This window comes from Mustelus asterias, chromosome 11 (assembly GCF_964213995.1).
Source record: "Mustelus asterias chromosome 11, sMusAst1.hap1.1, whole genome shotgun sequence".
NCBI classification, from domain to species: Eukaryota; Metazoa; Chordata; class Chondrichthyes; order Carcharhiniformes; family Triakidae; genus Mustelus; species Mustelus asterias.
The window spans coordinates 6,696,793-6,712,609 of record NC_135811.1 but is presented as its reverse complement, the minus strand read 5'-3'; the positions used below and the strand labels follow the sequence as shown (position 1 = coordinate 6,712,609).

At 47.3% G+C, this 15,817-nt stretch overlaps 1 protein-coding gene across 3 annotated transcripts in view; it reads left to right on the top strand.

Annotated features, from left to right (window-relative positions):
- LOC144500345 (zinc finger matrin-type protein 4) overlaps positions 1-15,817 on the top strand; it is a 459,246-nt gene that overhangs the window by 160,510 nt on the left and 282,919 nt on the right. The gene's annotated exons all lie outside the window — the stretch shown is intronic.

Sequence of the window (15,817 nt, the reverse complement as noted above, 5' to 3'; positions counted from 1 at the left end):
GATTTCCAGAGGGACTTGGGCCCTGATGTTATTGTGCCCTGTTTGAGAACAGAGACCACTCCATCTGACGAAGGAGCATTGCTCCAAAAGCTTATGGTATTTGCTACCAAATAAACCTGTTGGACTTTAACCTGGTGTTGTGAGACTTCTTACTGTGCTTACCCCAGTCCAACACCGGCATCTCCACATCATGACTACCATCGACGCCACAAACTGCCGGCTCCAAGTGGAGAGGATCTCCAAGAAGATCGCGCATATCGACACAGACATCAAGTTATTTTCACCCAGGCCTTTATTCTGAGGTTCCCCCCAGGTGGCGCTGCTGAGGCCCCAGAGCTCTGCGCCCTCGAATTGCTGCAGCATCAAGGACCCGCCCATTGTCCTTAATTGGATGTCAAGAGCAGAGGCAGCCAATTAGGAGCCACCTCCGGGACGATTGCTGTGAGCCTGAGCTTCGAGTTGATGCCAAAGTCAGAGTTCCGAGACCCACAGGAATATCCACCTCACTGAAACCACGAGAATGTCAGACTTTGAATCTTGTGGAAGAATAAACCTCACAGTCCCATCCCAGACTGATCTCAAACCGCCAACCTTTCAGTTGACAACCAAAAGCACTGACCAATTATTCCACAGAGATGGTCAGTTTTCTTTTTGGTTTTGAACTCAACATGCTCTAGTTTGTTAGCTGAGAGCCGGGATTACGAGTCTAATAACATAACCACTGCATTATTGCGCCTTGTCAAGCCTATGGACAGCACAGTGGCACAGTGGTTCTCACTGCTGCCTCACAGCACCAGGGACCCGGGTTCAATTCTCAGCCTTGGTGACTACCTGTGTGGAGTTTGTACATTCTCTATGGGTTTCCTACGGGTGCTCTGGTTTCCTCCCGCTGTCCAAAGATGTGCGGGTTAGGTGGATTGGCCATGCTAAATGGCCCCTTAATGTCAAAAGATGTGTGGGTCAGATGGATTAGCCATGGTATATTTGCCATGTTACTGGGATAGGGCCTGGGTTGGATGCCCTTCCAGAGAGTTGTTTTTTTCATTCATTCATAGGACATGAGCATCACTGGCTGGCCAGCATTTATTGCCCATCTCTCGTTGTCCCTGTTCAGAGGGCAATTGAGAGTCAAGCATATTGCTGTGGGTCTGGAGTCACACGTAGGCCAGACCAGGTAAGGACAGCAGATTTCCTCCCCTAAAGAACATGCATGAACCAGGTGGGTTTTTCTGACAGTCGACAATGATCATCAGTAGGTTCTTAATTCCAGATTTTTTAAAATGGGATTCAAATTCCACCACCTGCCGTGGTGGGATTCGAACCCAGGTCCCCAGAACATTAGCTGAGTTTCTGGATTAGTAGTCTATACCACTATGGTGGTATCTCCACCATACCACTATTGCCTTGTGGTATGGTGGAGATTTGATGAGCCTGTTGACTCTAGGGAGTCAATCGCTTCTATGGCTCTGGTGTTCTTGGGTAGCCTCCCATGCGAGTACCAACCAGACCTCACTCAGTTCAACTTTCTCCAACAGACAAGCATTAGACCAACTTTTTACTGGATTTACGTTTCAACATTAGCTTTATTTACAACACCTTGGTCATTTCTTTGTGCAATAGCAATCTCTCTTTTACCCATTTTTAGCTACACAAATTAAAATAATCGTTAAAGGAATTAACAACAGTCGTCCGTCTGCAATAGGATTGCAGACTTTCTTTCACTATTCAGCCCAGAGATTAAAGTACAAAGCTGTAGATCACGACAAGAGACTAATCCATTAAACTTGAAAGACTGGGCAAATAATGTTGTCCATAAATTTGTGATTTAACAGTAGACCACAAAGCCTGACAGTGTTTTTTTAGCGCTGTTGTCCTGTTGGGGTCCCATGGAAACAGTGTCCGTCTGATGGTGAAGATTTTTGCTTCTCTATGTGAGAGGGGGGGTAGCAGGTGCGTGTATTGAGCCAGTTTAAATTGGTGTCTCTTTAATTGATTCCAATGAAAGGTTTATATCAATTTGGAATGAATAGTCGTTTGATGGTAAGGGACTTACTTGACTGTTGCTGGAAAGAAAAGACATTTTTCATCAAAGCTTTCGGTCTTGCACTTATCAGGACGATTGATATTCTTGTGAAATGATGAGTGCAAGACTAGAAACTTTGATAAAAGAAGTCTCTCTTTTTACAGCAGTTTGGAATGTGTCAGAGGACTGGAACACAGGGTGGTAGAAATAATTGCTTCAGCTCCGCAAAGCCCTTTTAGACCACACTGTGCAACTGTGAGTAGTTCAGCACACCACACCTTTGGAAAGATATCTCAGTCTTGGAGGGAGTCCAAAGTAGGTTCACAAGAATGATACCTGAATCTAAGAGTTAAGCTACAAGGAGCGAAGCTACACACTTAGGTTGTAGCCCCCGGAATATAGACAGTGAACGGGTGATTTGATTGAACTTTCCAAGATATTATGGTGGGCAGATAGATAGACAGAGAGTGTGTACAATCTTCCCGGCTCCCTGTGTGGGCGATCGGTGCAGCGAGCTGGGAAGATAGCGTGTAAGACTTTCGTGCCAGGCGCGAATCTGTCTCATGCTGAAAGCCAACATTCTGACCGTGTTTTGCAGGCGTGACCTCCCAGTGAACAGGGCACTTGCGCAATGGCGCCCCAAGCAGTCTGCAGCCAGCTTCACCAGTGAGCTTAGGCACCCCCCTCCTCCCCTCCCACTGGTAAGAATCGCACTTCTGTCCATAAAAAGTGACAAAGTGTCATAAAATTACATTTTTTAACTCGCTCAAAAAACGGGTCTGAAACTCCCCCGTTTTCTTGCTCACTTGGCACTTCGAATATTTTTTGGGAAGGTCCTACCCACTGTTTCCATTGGCTGAGGAGTCCAGGGCAAGGGGCACGGAATAAAAGTTGGAGCTAGACTTTTCAGAGTGAAATTAGCACCAAAATCTTGCTGCTGTTTAGGCTGGTGGGATCTTACAGTCCCACCAATGGTGTAGCCCAGCCACGGGTTTCCCAGCAGCGAGGGATGTGTTCAACCGAAAACTCCATTGACAACGGTGGGACCATAAGATCCCGCCACTACTTGCGGCACACCGAACCCTCGCTGCCGCGAAACCCGCCATGGAGAGAGGAAAATCCCACCTCAGAAACACTTCCATACCCTCAGGGTGATAGACGTCCTTCCACTAATGACAATGGACGTCTGATCAATTGTTAATTTAAAATCTGAGATTGATAGATTTTTGATATCCAAAGATATCAAGGCTCATGGGGCAAATGTGGCCAAGTGGTGTTATTATAGAATTCATAGAAACCCTACAGTGCAGAAGGAGGCCATTCGGCCCATCGAGTCTACACTGACCACAATCCCACCCAGACCCTACCCCCACATATTTACCCGCTAATCCCACGCATCTCAGGACTCTAAGGGGCAATTTTTAACCTGGCCAATCAACCTAACCCGCACATCTTTGGACTGTGGGAGGAAACCGGAGCACCCGGAGGAAACCCACACAGACACGAGGAGAATGTGAAAACTCCACACAGACAGTGACCCAAACCGGGAATCGAACCCAGGTCCCTGGAGCTGTGAAGCAGCAGTGCTAACCACTGTGCTACCATGCCGTGTTAGTTGACAGATCAGCTATAATCGCATTGAATAGCGGCCCGAGGGGCCAATAAGATGGAATTGTCTGTCTCCCGGAGGTGATGGCCTAGTGGTATTATCACTAGACTATTAATCCAGAAACTCAGCTAATGGGGACCCGAGTTCAAATCCCGCCACGGCAGATGGTGGAATTTGAATTCAGTAAAAATAAATCTGGAATTAAAAATCTGCTGATGAACATGAAACCATTGTCGATTGTCAGGAAAAACCCATCTGGTTCACTAATGTCCTTTAGGGAAGGAAATCTGCCGTCCTTACCTGGTCTGGCCTACATGTGACTCCAGAGCTACAACAATGTGGTTGACTCTCAGCTGCCCTCGGGCAACTAGGGATGGACAATAAATGCTGGTCAGCCAGCGACGCCCATGTCCCACGAATGAATAAAAAAAATTTCACAGTGTGCATGCACTCTCCACAGCCCTTTGTCACCAAACTGATAGTCAAGGCCGGAGGAGTGAATGCTCCGACACACAGGGGCGGCACGGTAGCACAGTGGTTAGTACTGCTGCTTCACAGCTCCAGAGACCTAGGTTCGATTCCCGGCTTGGTTCACTGTCTGGGTGGAGTTTGCACATTCTCCTCGTGTCTGCGTGGGTTTCCTCCGGGTGCTCCGGTTTCCTCCCACAGTCCAAAGATGTGCGGGTTAGGTTGATTGGCCATGCTAAAAAAAAAATTGCCCTTAGTGTCCTGAGATGTGTAGGTTAGAGGGATTAGTGGATAAATCTGTCGGAATATGGGGGTAGGGCCTGGGTGGGATTGTGGTCGGTGCAGACTCGATGGGCCGAATGGCCTCTTTCTGTACTGTAGGGTTTCTATGACTTCTATGATTTCTCACACTTAAAAGAAACATTCATTTTCTTCATTTAAAATAAAACACAAGGCGCTGTTGGCAGACAAATTAAACACATTAGAATTTTATTTTACCCTTCTGAAACGGACATCCTGCCTGGCCTTTGTACAAATGAAAGCCTTCTTTGTAAGCGGTAGGCACCTTTCGCACTGTTTGGTACGTGGAAGAATATTGTTTGAAATTGAAATGGATCCAATGCCCCAGTTATTGAATTGAAATGAAGCACATCAGGAGGTCCTCCATCGGACTTAGACTGAAACCTAGAACAAAGCTGTGGGGTCTCATCATGTTTCTGTGCCTGTTGTTCCGTCTGCATGTATAATATATATAGTCAATCAGATCTGCAATACAGGGCTTGAGTGGTACTGTGGGGTCCTGCAAGCTCAATAAGCATGGTGCAGAGAGGACACATCCCTCTTTTGTTGCTTATTGGGCCAGTGGTGGGGAGTGGGGGGTCACTATGCTCGGTCTGAGATTGGGGTTAGAATATAAAGAACATAAACAGGCCATTCAGCCCATCCAGTCTGTCCTAGTGTTTTCCACATGGGATTCCATCTATACCATCTCAGCAGACCTTCCCATTCAGCTATTTGTCTCAACTAAGACCCTCATAAGACCCTCGTCAGACCCCACTTGGAGTACTGTGCTCAGTTCTGGTCACCTCACTATAGGAAGGATGTGGAAAAGATTGAAAGGGTGCAGAGGAGATTTACAAGGATATTGCCTGGATTGAGTGGCATGCCTTATGAGGATAGGCTGAGGGAGCTCGGTCTTTTCTCCTTGGCGAGACGAAGGATGAGAGGAGACCTAATGGAGGTGTATAAGATGTTGAGAGGCATAGATCGGGTGGACTCTCAGTGGCTTTTTCCCAGGGTGGAAATGTCTGCTACGAGAGGACACAGGTTTAAGGTGCTGGGGGGTAGGTACAGGGGAGATGTTAGGGGTAAGTTTTTCACACAGAGGGTGGTGGGCGAGTGGAATCGGCTGCCGTCAGGGGTGGTGGAGGCGAACTCAATAGGGTCTTTTAAGAGACTCCTGGATGAGTACATGGAGCTTAATAGGATGGAGGGTTATAGGTAGGTCTAGAAGGTAGGGATGCGTTCGGCACAACTTGTGGGCCGAAGGGCCTGTTTGTGCTGTAGTTTTTCTATGTTTCTTCTATGTTTCTATGTATTCCCTGTGCAAGAGAGTTTCACTTTCTAATCACTCTCTGCCTCATGAAGTTATTTATTGGGGGATTTATTAATTTCCAACTTGTATTTATGTCTCCTAGTTTTTGATTCTCCCACAAGTATAAACATTCCTGTAATGACCTCTGTGAGGTCCACGAGGTGGGCCTCTTGGAGTATGAGCTCCCTGATTGAGGCAATGATTGCCCAATCAGGGAGTCCCATCTGTGTGGATATACTGAGGAGCGTCAGAGTGACCGACACTCCGGATTCTGACTCCGTACCTGAGGCACTCTTAGCAACATGGTGGACTGTCAACTACACTCTAAACAAGGGCAGCTAGGGATGGGCAATAAACGCTGGCCAGCCAGTGATGCCCATGTCCCACGAATGAATAAAAAGATAAATTTTGTAAATAAAGGGAATTTGGTGAAGGGACATTATCCGTGCCAGCTCTGAGGAGTTATTTCAATTGCCCCTCTACGCTCTCCAACCTATTCATGATTTTAACGATCTCTATCTAGTCTCTTCTAACTCTCCTCTTCTTGAAAGGGGAAGCCCCAACGCCTTCAATCCCTCCCAGTAGCTCGAATCTCTCAGTTCTGTTCCCATCCCTGTAAACCTGATTTTTGTGCTTCCTCCACTGTTTCTGTGCCTTTTTTATATTATGGAGACTGGAGCTGTACACAGTATCTGCATCCAAGGTGTGGTCTGAACAGAACCCTGTACAAGTTTAATGTAACTTCACTACTTTTGAATTCTATACTCCCAGGAACAAATCCCAAAGCTTGGTTAACATCTTAATTACTTTGTTGACCTGTGATACTGTTTTTAATAATTGATCACCTGTGTTGATACAGCTCTTCTACCCCTTTCAGTTCTTAATCGCAAAACTGTCTGGGAGGATGGTGGAAGCAGATTCAATGAAGGGAATCGGCTAAATACATGAAAAGGTGAAACTAGATGGGGCAGAAGGGGAGACTGGCTGGGCGGCACAGTAGCACAGTGGTTAGCACTGCTGCCTCACAGCGCCAGGGACCCGGGTTCGAATCCCGGCTTGGGTCACTGTCTGTGCGGAGTCTGCACGTTCTCCCCGTGTCTGCGTGGGTTTCCTCTGGGTGCTCCAGTTTCCTCCCACACTCCAAAGATGTGTGGGTTAGGTGGATTGGTCATGCTAAATTGACCCTAGTGTCAGGGGGATTAGTAGGGTCGGTATAGACTCGGTGGGCCGAATGGCCTCCTTCTGTACTGTCGGGATTCTATGGATTCTATGATAAGTCTGTGAAAGAATTGCCATGGGCATGATGGGCTGAATGGCCTCCTGCTATGCAGCATGATTCGATGAGCCAGATTGTTATTCTGACTCGATGGATTGTTTGAATGAGTTGAAATCCGGCCCTAAGATTTCATGTTATTATCCCTGCCAACCTCAAGAACGCCACAGTTACATTGGAAAATGTACAGGGTGGGCAGCTCTTTGGCAAATGAGCTTGAACCTGTCTTTGTACACTTGTCTCGAGCTACAAAGCCAAGAATCCCATTTATTTTCCATCCACCCACACCAACGAGCTTGCTTTGATGTCTCTTTGAACAGACAGCATCTCTGGCCAGGCACTGATCCCTCAGTACTGCATTGGCAATGCCCGCTGTGGTGAGAGGTTTGAATGTTTGACAGGGTTTTGGGCTATTCCTGCTGTGAAGATGGTCTGGAAGAACTGCATCGTTTCCTAAGTTATGCCGGACAACCTGGAGAACCTGTGTTGAAATCTGCTTCCAACCCCACCCCAGCCCCACGCCCCCACTCCATCACAGTCCCATTCCCACTCCCCACCTTCTCACCAAGTCCTGAAATGTAGCTCGAACCCACAATGTGTTAGCTGGGAGGTGAACGCATGACCCTGAGCCCAGCATGGCTCACTGCAGCACTGACACCAGGAGACAGTTCATTACTTTCCCACAGAGTCCAAATCCAACAAATAAAAAATAGAATCACAGAATTGTCACAGTGCAGAAGGAGGTTAATCAGTTTGTTGAGACCATTCTGGTACTCTACAAGAGCAGTTTAGCACGTTCCACTCTCCCGTCCTTCCCCGAGAGCCCAGGAAATGTTTTCCCTCCGTGTGGTTACCCAATTTCCTTTGGAAAGCAGCACTCGAATCGGCCCCCACCATACTCTCAGACAGTGCATTCCAGATCCTAACCGCTCACTGTGTGAATCTGTCTCCACCACACTCTCAGACAGTGCATTCCAGATCCTAACCGCTCACTGTGTGAATCTGTCTCCACCACACTCTCAGACAGTGCATTCCAGATCCTAACCACTCACTGTGTGAATCTGTCTCCACCACACTCTCAAACAGTACATTCCAGATCCTAACCGCTCACTGTGTGAATCTGTCTCCACCACACTCTCAGACAGTACATTCCAGATCCTAACCACTCACTGTGTGAATCTGTCTCCACCACACTCTCAGACAGTACATTCCAGATCCTAACCACTCGCTGTGTGAATCTGTCTCCACCACACTCTCAGACAGTGCATTCCAGATCCTAACCGCTCACTGTGTGAATCTGCCTCCAACACACTCTCAGACAGTACATTCCAGATCCTAACCGCTCACTGTGTGAATCTGTCTCCAACACACTCTCAGACAGTACATTCCAGATCCTAACCGCTCACTGTGTGAATCTGCCTCCAACACACTCTCAGACAGTACATTCCAGATCCTAACCGCTCACTGTGTGAATCTGCCTCCAACACACTCTCAGACAGTACATTCCAGATCCTAACCGCTCACTGTGTGAATCTGTCTCCAACACACTCTCAGACAGTACATTCCAGATCCTAACCACTCACTGTGTGAATCTGTCTCCACCACACTCTCAGACAGTGAATTCCAGATTCTAACCGCTCACTGTGTAAAAAGGTTTTCCTCTTGTCACCTTTAGTTCATTTAAAATATGAGTCCTTTGCCAGTGAGGCCAGTTTCTCTTTTCTGGTTGATGCTGTCTGGAACCCTCATGCTTTTTAACAACCTCGATCAAATCTATTCTCATTGTTCTCTAAGGCAACAAATAAGAGCTTCCCCAATTTACCCACGTAACTGAAGTGTCTCGTTCCTGGAACCATTCTCAGAAACCTTTCTGCCCCATTCTCTACATATAGACAAATATCGAAGTGTATGAATGCTGCTTCAATGACTTTCTGCAAACATTCGTTAGCTCCACTCGACTGCAGTAGAATAACATTATGCGTGCAGCTTGCTGTTTTCCATTGCATAAAAGCAAATTACTGCGGATGCTGGAATCTGAACCCAAAAGAGAAAACGCTGGAAAATCTCAGCAGGTCCGGCAGCATCTGTAAGGAGAGAAAAGAGCTGACGTTTCGAGCCCAGATGACCCTTTGTCAAAGCTAAAAGGCAGAGATATCTCCCACTTTCTCTGCCTTTTCGCTTTGATAAAAGGCTCATCTGGACTCGAAACGTCAGCTCTTTTCTCTCCTTACGGATGCTGCCAGACCTGCTGAGATTTTGGTTGCTGTTTTCCATTGTTCTAGTGGTTGCTAGTAAGAGCTAGGTTTTGGTGTGGTCAGTATGACACTGGTGGTCCAGTTAACTGTATTACTCGATACAGTGCTTGCTTCTGTGGATTTAAATAGTGAGCTGTGTGTGTGTATCAAAAACTAGCAGAGTTAATATTTGAGAATCCTCACATTGGTTGGACATGTTTAGTCAGAAGTTTGGTGAAAAAAATCTATCATCATGTTTAACAGTCTCCAAACTGTTCAGAAACACAGAGAGATGGAATTTCTGCTCTCCTGAAAGAAGAGCTCAAGAAATTGGCCAATCAGCCATGATCTAATTCATAGAATTCCTCCTATCCAGGAGGAGGGCATTCGGCCCATCGAGTTTGCACCGACTCTCTAACAGAGCACCTTATCTAGGTCCACCTCCCCAGCCCTATCCCTGTAACCCCACACATTTAACATGGCTAATCCCCCTAGCCTCAACATCTTTGGACTCCAAGGGGCAATTTAACATGGCCAACCCACCGATCTTTGAAGCGTGGGAGGAAACCAGAGCACCCAGAGGAAACCTCACACAGACACGGGGAGAACATGCAGACTCCGCACAGACGCTGATCCAAGCTGGGAATCGAACCCGGGTCCCTGGCGCTGTGAGGCAGCAGTGCTAACCCACTGTGCCACCGTGCGTGGCAGAACAGGCTCAAGAATGATGCAACAATATTCCAATGTTCCTGGGAAAGTTCTCTAATTTCAGCCGTGTGTGTGTGGCAGGGTGCACGCACAGTGATATAAAGGGGGAGATGGTTCCATAATGCAGAAAAAAAATCCATGTTATTTATAAAGGAACCATGGAAGGAAATGTAACCTGTTCAGTAAATTTGCATTCGCACTTGTTCCCGCTGTGAGATTTGTATGTCTCTGCATACTTTATGCATTTTGTATCATGCCAATGCATCAAAGCACTTCCCTCAGATCTGCATCGACTCAGGAGCTGGTGATGATATTCCGATCAGACTTCCAGCTGTCAAACACGGATCATTATGTTTGCTCAGGATCTTGGGCGTGTGGAACCTCAGCGGTAACTTCTGCCGAGCGCACAAATTATTGACAGAGCTTTGCGTGCTGCTGTGTCTGCCTCCAGAGCTGCTGCGTCCCAAGTGCAGCAAAACCAGTGACTGGAAAAGGCAGACAAGACAACGGGTGCAGGGGAAATATGCAGCCTGATGGTGTGACAGCCCCAACCAGCGTTCCCATTTCCATTCACCCTTGCGGGATTCCTGTTGGTCAAACCACGTCCCGTTCAAAGAACAAAGAACAAAGGAATAAAGAAAATTACAGCACAGGAACAGGCCCTTCGGCCCTCCAAGCCTGCACCGACTGAACTAAAACCCCTTATCCTGCCAGGGACCATATACCTCCATTCCCATCCTATTCATGTATTTGTCAAGACGCCCCTTAAAAGTCACTACCGTATCTGCTTCCACTACCTCCCCCGGCAATGAGTTCTGGGCACTCATCATCCTCTGTGTAAAAAACTTGCCTCGTACATCTCCTTTCAACCTTGCCCCTCGCACCTTAAACCTGTGCCCCCTAGTAATTGACTCTTCCACCCTGGGAAAAAGCTTCTGAATGTCCACTCTGTCCGTGCCCCTCATAATCTTGTAGATTTCTATCAGGTCGCCCCTCAACCGCCTTCGTTCCAGTGAGAACAAACCAAGTTTCTCCAACCTCTCCTCATAGCTAATGCCCTCCATACCAGGCAACATCCTGGTAAATCTTTTCTGTACCCTCTCCAAAGCCTCCACATCCTTCTGGTAGTGTGGCGACCAGAATTGAACACTATATTCTAAGTGCGGCCTAACTAAGGTTCTATAAGCTGCAACATGACTTGCCATCACTTCCATCGAAAAGACTAACTAGTATTTCTCTTCCATTTTTCCGGACACCCCAGAGCACTTTACCCCCACTGCCGTGCGTTTGAAGTGTTGGCGCAGTTGTAACGTAGGAAACACTGCAACCAATTTGTGCACAGCAAGCTCCCATAAACACCAGTGTTTAATGACCAGATAATCTGTATTACAGATGTTGGTTGAGGGATAAATATTGGCCAGGATATGGATTCTGTATGGCTTGTTATAAATTACCACAAAGTTAGCATAAATTCCACAGTGCGATGGGACTAGGGGTAAAATCTCTTCCCATTTTGTCCCATTGTGGAATTTCCAATTGATCTGACCTCTTTTCTCAGAATCAGAGAATTGTTGCAGTGCAGAAGGAGGCCATTTGGCCCATCGCGTCTACACTGGCTCCCCAAATGAGCATCGTGACTTAGTGTCGTTCCCCTGCCTTTTCCCCGATACCCCTGCACATTGTTTCTATTCAAGTAATCATCTAATGCCATCTTAATGCCTCAACTGAACCTGCCTCCAGCGCACTTCCAGGCAGTGCATTCCAGACTCAGCGTGTGAAAAAGTTTTTTCTCACATCGCATTTGCTTCTTTTGCAAATCGTTTTAAATCTGTGCCTCTCGTTCTCGATCCTTTTACAACTCTGTCCAATCCCCTCATGATTTTGAACATCTCTATCAAATCTCCTCTTAGCCTTCTCCTCTCGAAGGAGAACAGTCCCAACCTCTCCAATCTGTCCTCATAATTGAAGTTTCATTTCCATTTCTCTCAATCTTTTCCATCTCTTTTCAATCAGATTGTGCAGAATCTCCATGACCAACTGTTTGCCGTTGACTGCTGTTGTGCAGACTCTTGATCGGATGGATCAGATTCTGATCCCTTTCATTGGCTTAGGATAGAACCCCAATCAACCAAACACTTCCCTATTCATTGTCATCAAAGAAAATCGCAATGAATTCAACAAACCAAGATGATGCACCTCAGACTCTCAGTTTGCAGGGCGCTGTGGGCTGTGGGCCAGCAGGGGTGGCACAGTGGTTGGCACTGCTGCCTCACAGCGCCAGGGACCCGGGTTCGATTCCCGGCTTTGGGTCACTGTCTGTGTGGAGTCTGCACATTCTCCCCGTGTCTCCGTGGGTTTCCTCCGGGTGCTCCGGTTTCCTCCCACAGTCTGAAAGACATGCTGGTTTGGTGCAGTGATCCGAACAGGCGCAGGAGTGTGGCGACTAGGGGAATTTCACAGTAACTTCATTGCAGTGTTAATGTAAGCCTACTTGTGACTAATAAATATACTTTACCGTGGGGTTTGTATCTGGTATCCACTAGTTGTGAGCAGTATGATGGCACAGTGGTTAGCACTGCTGCCTCACAGTGCAAGGGACCTGGGTTTGATTCCCGGCTTAGGTCACTGTCTGTGCGGAGTCTGCACATTCTCCCCGTGTCTGTGTGGGTTTCCTCCGGGTGCTCCGGTTTCCTCCCACAGTCCGAAAGATGTGCTGGTTAGGGTGCATTGGCCATGCTAAATTCTCCCTCAGTGCACCCGAACAGGAACCGGAGTGTGGCGACTAGGGAATTTTCACAGTAGCTTTACTGGGATGCTACCGGAACTTGATGGTTTGTGTTATAAGGAGAGGCTGGATAGACTGGAACTTTCTTCCCTGGAGCATAGGAGGCTTAGGGGTGAACTTATAGAGGTCTATAAAATAATGAGGGACAAAGATCAGCTAGATAGTCAATATCTTTTCCCAAAGGTAGGGGTGTCTAAAACTAGAGGGCATAGGTTTAAGGTGAGAGGGGGGAGATACAAAAGGGTCCAGAGGGGCAATTGTTTCACTCAGAGGGTGGTGAGTGTGTGGAACAAGCTGCCAGAGGTAGTAGTAGAGGCGGGTACAATGTTGTTTTTTAAAAAGCATTCAGATAGTTACATGGGTAAGATGGGTCTAGAGGGATATGGGCCAAATGCGGGCAATTGGGACTAGCTTAGGGGTAAAAACTGGGCAGCATGGACAAGTTGGGCTGAAGGGCCTGTTTCCATGCTGTAAACCTCTATGACTCTATGACTCTCTGACTTCTTTGCAGTATTAATGTACGCTACTTGTGACACTAATAAATAAACTTCAAATATGACCCGGGGTGCCCTTTCTTATCATTATCATGAGCTGATATCCTGTGATTGAATTAATGACAGAGTTTACAGCACAGAAACAGGCCATTCAGCCCTAATGGTCCATGCTGGTTTTGAGGTTCCATGTTATCCTCCTCTTCACTCCACCCTATCTTCATAATCTTCTATTTCTTTCTCCCTCAAATGTTTATCCAGCACCTTCCCTTAAATCTACATGTTCTATTTACCGCAACTGCTCCACGTTGTAGTGAGTCTCACATTCCCACTACCCTCTGGGTATAATTGTGACACTGATTTTCTTGAAGAACGCCACGATTTACTGTTGTGCTGTTTATCAGTCGTTGCTAAGCTGTGAATCGAAGGAGGGAGGTGTTGCTTAGAGCTCGGAACATAACAATCCTGTGACTGTTTCACTCCAAGAGTGTTCCTGAAGGTGCTGGACTAATGATGCATCGCCTTGAATGGTCCATTTGTACATAGTGTAAGCTTCAAATGTCTGCAATGGCTCAGTGGACATCTCTGCTGCCTCAAGTAATAAGGTTGTGGGTTCATCGTCCACTCCAGTGCAGTACACACAAAGAATAGGAGCAGGAGTAGGCAATTTGGCCCCTCGGACCTGCTCTGCCATTCAGTAAGATTCTCCCCGTGTCTGCGTGGGTTTCCTCCGGATGCTCCAGTTTCCTCCCACGCTCCAAAAATGTGCTGGTTAGGCGGATTGGCCGTGCTAAATTGCCCATTAGTGCCAGGGGGATTAGCAGGGTCAATATATGGGGTTACAGGGATAGGGCCTGGGTGGGATCGTTGTCGATGCAGGCTCGATGGGCCAAATGGCCTCCTTCTGCATTGTAGGGATTCGATGATTCTATGATTCTAAGATCATGGCTGATCTGAGTAAAGTTTATTTATTAGCCACAAGTAGAGTTACATTAACACTGCAATTAAGTTACTGTGAAAATCCTCGAGTCGCCACAGTCCAGCGCCAGTTCGGGTCAATGCACCCTAACCAACACGTCTTTCAGAATGTAGGAGGAAACCGGAGCACCCGGAGGAAACCCACGCAGACACGGGGAGAACGTGCAGACTCCGCACAGACAGTGACCCAAGCCGGGAATCGAACCCGGGTCCCTGGCGCTGGGAGGCAGCAGTGGATCTGTGCCACCGTGCTGTTTGTGTTGAGTTTCACATTCTCATCTATCCCCGATATCCTTACCAACAAGAACCTATCTCGCTCCGCCTTAAAAACATTCAGCGACCCCATTCCGCTCCCTTGATAGAATCCTTACAGTGTAGAAGGAGGCCATTCAGCCCATCGAGTCCACACCAACAACAGTCCCACGTCAGCCCTATCCCTGTAACCCCACAGATTTGCCCCACTAATCCTCTAACCTACGCATCTCGGGACACTAAGGAGCAATTGAGTACGGCCAATCCACCTAACCCACACATCATTCGGACTGTGGGAGGAAACCGGAACACCCGGAGGAAACCCACGCAGACACGGGGGGAATGTGCAAACTCCACGCAGACAGTGACCCAAGGCCGGAATTGAACCCGGGTCCCTGGAGCCATGGGGCAACAGTGCTAACCACTGTGCCACCGTGCCACCCTTCTGAGGCAGAGAGTTCCAAAGTCACACAACCCTCTGAGAGATAAACATTCTCATCTCTGTCTGAAAAGGGCAACTCTTTATTTTAAAACAGTGCCTCCTAATTCTGGACCTACCCACCAGAGGGAACAGGGAGGTCAGTAATTCATCCCATTACAGAGATGCCCAATAGTTCAAACATCCACTTCCTCTTTTCACTCTGGAATCAGATCATTCTCTGGCTGGCATGAGCTGAAACTATTAAAATGAATAATTCTGTGTGAGGATGGACAGCCCTTACTTGTACTTGAGCTGCTTTTGGAGGTTGAGTGATTAAATGGGATAAGCTACACATGTGACATAAATGTGTTTAGAAATTCATACGAATAAGTCAAAGGACAGCCTGATGTAACTTCTGTAATGCCAGCTGTGGCTCCTCACTCCCAAAGCAGCACAAAGAACAAAGAAAAGAACAAAGAACAGTACAGCACAGGAACAGGCCCTTCGGCCCTCCAAGCCCGTGCTGGTCATAATGCCCTAACTAAACTAAAACAAAACCTTCTGCCCTTACTTGGCCCCTATCCCTCGATTCCCTCCCTATTCATAGAGTCATAGAGGTTTACAGCATGGAAACAGGCCCTTCATCCCAACTTGTCCATACCGCCCTTTTTTTTAAACCCCTAAGCTAGTCCCAATTGCCTGCGTTTGGCCCATATCCCTCTATACCCATCTTACCCATGTAACTATCTAAATGCTTTTTAAAAGGCAAAATTGTACCCGCCTCTACTACTACCTCTGGCAGCTTGTTCCAGACACTCACCACCCTCTGTGTGAAAATATTGCCCCTCTGGACACTTTTGTATCTTTCCCCTCTCCCCTTAAACTTTCCCCCTCTCACCTTGAATCTGTGCCCCCTTGTAATTGACAGGGTGGATAGTCAGAGGCTTTTCCCCAGGGTGGAAGTGCCAATTACACGGGGGC